Consider the following 5,373-nt stretch of genomic DNA (forward strand, 5'->3'; position numbering starts at 1 on the left):
GTTCTTCCTGTTTACTAAGAACAGGAAGATTGTATTATTTCGTCGAATCGTAGAGTTGGGAGGGAATTCCAGGGTCATCTAGTCCAACCCCCTGCACAAGGCAGGAAATTCACAAATAGTAAAGGTTTCCCTTGCTCAAAAGCTAGTTGAATCCGACTCTAGGGAGTGGTGCTCATCTCTGTTTCCAAACGGAAGAGCCAGCACAGTCCTAAGACTTTTCCGTGGTCATGTGGTTGGCATGACTAAATGCCGAGGCGCACGGAACGCTGTTACCTTCACACCGAAGGTATTTATCCACTTGCAATTTCTTGCTTTCGAACTGGTAGGTTGGCAGGAGCTGGGGCTAGAGACGGGAGCGTCATGCGACACTAGGGTCTTGAACTGTTGAACTAAAGACTTTCCAGTCTGCAGCTCAGCATCTTAACCTCTAAGCCACTGCTGGGCTCGGAGAAGGGGCAGGTGAGGCAGGTGAGGTTGAGGGAGGTTTTATCATTTGCCTTCCCTGAACTGCTGAGGAGAAGTAGCTGAGGTTACTGTGTGGGAGGATAGTGTTTGAGGGTGTGTGGGTGTGTATAGCCTGTTGGAGAGTGGTGCTTGTTTGAGGAAGTGTGGTTTCTGTTTTTCTCTTTTGCCTGGGTGTAGCTGATTGTGGCTTTTAGCCATTTCGCCTGGGGCTGACTGCTGGCCCTGCTCTCAGGTAAGAATACAAACATGCCACAGACGTTGCACGTCACTGCCTCAGCTCCCTCACCAGCCATGCTGCTGCAATCCATTTCAAACTGAGATCAGTTTAACTGGCACTTCCTTAATAGGTACCTTGGGAAAACATTCTCCCTGTTTTGCTTTGGGGTTGTCATTCTTTAGACCTAGTCAACCGTCTTCTCTCTGAGAAGGCCTGGAGGAGGGGTCCCCCAACATCGTGCCTGGGGGCGCCGTGGTGCCCAGTGCCCACCAACACCTTTCCTGGTGCCCACCGGTGTGTTTTTAGAAAGTGGGCGGGGCCAGTCAGGTGGAGCTTTTGTCCAGGGGGGCTTCTGTTTCAGTTGGTGGGGTTCATTTGGAACAAAGTATGATAATGTACCATGGGACCAGGTACTGCAGAATGAATTGTTACATCATATCGTGGGACCTGGATGGCCCAGGTTAGCCGGATCTTATCAGAACTTGGAAGCTAAGCAAGGTCAACCCTAGCTAGTACTTGGATGGGGGACCACCCCGGAATAGCAGGGTCAGGAAGTGGGCACTGAGGCACTGAGGTTTTGGGCCCTCAGATAGCAATCTTTGGGGGGTGAGGGTTGGTAGATACACAATGCAAGTGTCTCTGTCTATGAGAAATGGTGGTTATACAATTCACTTAAATTATGGGTGGTAGAAAAGAGCAAGAGTCAAATATCACCTTAAAGACTAACAAAATTGGTGGCAGGGGATGAGCTTTTGTGACTCACTGCTCACTTCTTCAGATACAGCTGGAATGTGAGTCTGTCTGTCCTTATATCTTGGAGATTGAAGTGATTTCAGATGACGAATGACAATAGCAGGCAAGTGACAATAGCAGGCGTGATTGGATCGGGTGTAATATGCAGAGTGGTAGTAGGCGTGGAGAAATCAGCATTTGTATTGAGACAGGAAACCTAGGTCTCGATTCAGTCCAGGAGGATGTGTTGTCTTGAGCTTCATTATGCAATTCAGCAGTCTCTCTAACCTCCCTTTGAAATGCCTCTATAAGAGAACTGCTGCTTTTAGGCTGTGGTCACAGACACGAAAGAATCCACTTTCAACCGACTTTCAGTGCTCTTTCCAACTGGATCTTGCCAGTTCACACAGTAAAATCCGCTTGTAAAGTGCATTGAAAGTGGATTGAAAGTGGTTTGTTTAGTGTGTGTGATTGCAGCCTTAGAGCAGATATCATTCTGGTGCGAACAGTTTTCTGATGGAGGGTTTAGCTCAAAAAATGTGGGGATGTGGGGGGGAAGATCAGTGACTTGGGCATGTGTAAAACTACTTTTATCTCCCCCACTGCTGTTGCATCTCTGGGATCAGAAAAGAAGGGCTTTTGGGTCAGGGCGAGATTGGATGGCAGGTCGACGTCCTTCTGACATGTCTCATTTTTTAAAATTAATCACCGGTGCCCTTTCCTTCCTCATTTTTCTTCTTTCGCTCCCTGTCCCTTCTTCCTGCCTTCACTTAAAATACAAGATGTAATTTCAGAGACATGATTGAATTCTATGCAAGTTCACTGTAAGCCCCACTGAATTAAGTTTACCGTTTTTGACGGCTGACAGGTCTCCCCCCCCCCAGCCTCTGACGGGGGATGGGGGGACGAAGGGTGTCCAGATCCAAGTTAGGAAACTCCTGGAGCTTTGGGGGTGCAGCCTGGGGAGGACAGGGACCCCAGTGGGGTATCATGCCACAGAGTCCACTCTCCCAAGCAGCCATTTTTTTCCAGGGGAAACTCGTCTCTGTGGACTGGAGAGGAGCTGTAATTCCAGGGGATCCCCAGGTTTCACCTGGAGGCTGGCACCATTACTGTTTGCCCACTGACAGCAGGCAAACTTATGCCCTTGGCCCAGTCCCCTCACCCTCAAAGATTTGAGGAGCAGAAGAAAAAATTAGAGGGGGGGATAGCATTGATGGAGACAAGAAGGAATTATCCAGATCACTCTGCTAAAGACCATAGAGATTGTCAGGCTTCCTAGACGAAGAAGAGGAGGAGAAGGAGAAGGAGAAGGAGATTTTATGTACATAATAGAGAAAATGGAAAGTATTTTTTAAAATTCTATCACCGAAAATTAAGACTACACTTTTAAAACACAAAATGATAAAAAGATAAAGTCGGGCCATATATATGTAAAAAAAGGAATGTTAGCTATGAAGTAATTAGCGATAAATGGAATAACCTCGAACCGAACTATGAAATTAAGTGTGTATATAAGTAAGTTTCTATACAAGTCCTGATTAACAAATAGTCCAGGGCAATTTTTATTTGTATTCATAGTTCTTGTCTTGGTATGTATGTATGATTAAATATTGGAGATGATGCAGAAGAAGAAGAGAAGAGAAGAAGAGATTGGATTTATACCCCGCCCTTCACTACCCAAAAGAGTCTCAAAGCGGCTTACAATCTCCTTTCCCTTCCCCTTCTCCACAGCAGACACCCTGTGAGGCAGGTGGAGCTGAGAGAGCTCTTTCGAGACCTGCTTTTGAGAGAACAGCTCTGACCAGAACTATGGCTTGCCCAAGGTCATCCAGCAGCTGCCAGTGGGGGAGGGGGGAATCAAAACCGGTTCTTCCAGATTAGAGTCCATGCACTGAACCACTACACCAAACTGCAGTTGTAGATAGATTACTCATGATTGCTTATGCTTATATATATCATGTGATTGTTTATGTTATTTGTATGACTGTAGTTATTTTTTGTGTTGATAAAAAATCAATAAATTAAAAAACAACCCCATGAGGTCAGCGAGGCCGAGAGAGAGTGACCGGCCCAAGAAACACTAAATGGGCTTCCGTAGCAGAGCCAGGATTCGAACCCGGCTCTCCCCAGTCCCACTCTAACCATTACACCATGCCGGAGCTCAAAAATAATATATTATTGTTCCAAACAAGGAACGTTCTTCCCTGCTAGAGCATTCCCTCGTTGTTTTACATCGTGCAGTTTGTCGTGTTCCCGTTCCCCATAGGTATAGGTATAAAACTGCGGCCGTTCGTAACAGAGAATTGTGTCCCTGTTTTGGCTAGCCACCTGTCCCAAGATCTCTGATGGCAAAACTGGTTGTTAAGCTCTATCTCCCCCCCCCCCTTTCTCCTGCCAGCCCCTTCGACGAATAATTATATTATTTCGCTCAGGGGCGTCCTTAAAAAAAAAGTGACGTGAAAGCGATCCCAGAAATCTCAGCAGCAGAAACACCCCCAAGCATATTTAGCAGAACAGAGAGTCGCTCTAACCCCCTCGTCGCCACTAGACCCACGTGTCCACGAGACAACTTGCTGTTTCCTTGTGAACGCCTCAGCAAGGAGGGAAGCGGAGACGGAGAGGCATACAGAGCATGTGTCCTAAAAAAAGTGACGTGAAAGCGATCCCAGAAATCTGAGCAGCAGAAACACCCCCAAGCATATTTAGCAGAACAGAGTGTCGCTCTAACCCCCTCGTCGCCGCTAAACCCGTGTGTCCACGAGACAACTTGCTGTTTCCTTGTGAACGCCTCAGCAAGGAGGGAAGCGGAGACGGAGAGGCATACAGAGCATGTGTCCTAAAAAAAGTGATGTGAAAGGGATCCCAGAAATCTCAGCAGCAGAAACACCCCCAAGCATATTTAGCAGAACAGAGAGTCGCTCTAACCCCCTCATCGCCGCTACACCCGCGTGTCCACGAGACAACTTGCTGTTTCCTTGTGAACGCCTCAGCAAGGAGGGAAGCGGAGACGGAGAGGCATACAGAGCATGTGTCCTAAAAAAAGTGATGTGAAAGGGATCCCAGAAATCTCAGCAGCAGAAACACCCCCAAGCATATTTAGCAGAACAGAGAGTCGCTCTAACCCCCTCATCGCCGCTACACCCGCGTGTCCACGAGACAACTTGCTGTTTCCTTGTGGACGCCCCAGCAAGGAGGGAAGCGGAGATGGAGAGGCATGCAGAGAAGGTCAAGGAATCGGTCCGATTGGACCCTGACCTGGATAGCCCAGGCAAGTCCAATCTCTTCAGATCTCGGAAGCTCAGCAAGGTCAGCTCTGCCTAGTATTTGGAAGGGAGACCTCCAAGGAATACCAGAATCGTGACGCAGAAGAAGGCGATGGCGAGCCACCTCTGAATGCCCCTTGCCTCCAAGCCCCACTAGGGGTTGCCACAAGTCAGCATGACATGATGGCTGAAAAGAAAGAAAGGCATTTGTTCAATTTGGACAAGGCTATCACCTTGACCTCAAGCAGTGACAGGGAGACCAAATCTCAGGTGGAGGAACAGGAGAGTTTAGGTGAGGAGGGATTGGTGCTGCTTATTCTGCTGATGAGAGGGGAATGAACACCAATATAGACAGTGATCAGGCCTGACTTGTCACATCTTGTACGCCAAGCTGGGTCAACCCTGGTCAGGGTTTGGATGGGAGACCACCAAGGAAGTCCAGGGTTGCTATGCAGAGGCAGGCAATGGCAAACCACCTCTGTTTGTCTGTCCTGACCTGGAGGGCCCAGGCGAGCCCGATCTCATCAGATCTCAGAGGCTAAGTTGGGTTTACCCTGGTCAGGGTTTGGATGGGAGACCTCCAAGGAAGTCCTGGGTGGCTACGCAGAGGCAGGCAATGGCAAACCACCTCTGTTTGTCTGCCCTGACCTGGAGGGCCCAGGCGAGCCCGATCTCATCAGATCTCAGAGGCTA

Source organism: Gekko japonicus, unplaced genomic scaffold (assembly GCF_001447785.1).
Source record: "Gekko japonicus isolate JY-2015 unplaced genomic scaffold, Gekko_japonicus_V1.1 scaffold4495, whole genome shotgun sequence".
Lineage (NCBI taxonomy): Eukaryota > Metazoa > Chordata > Lepidosauria > Squamata > Gekkonidae > Gekko > Gekko japonicus.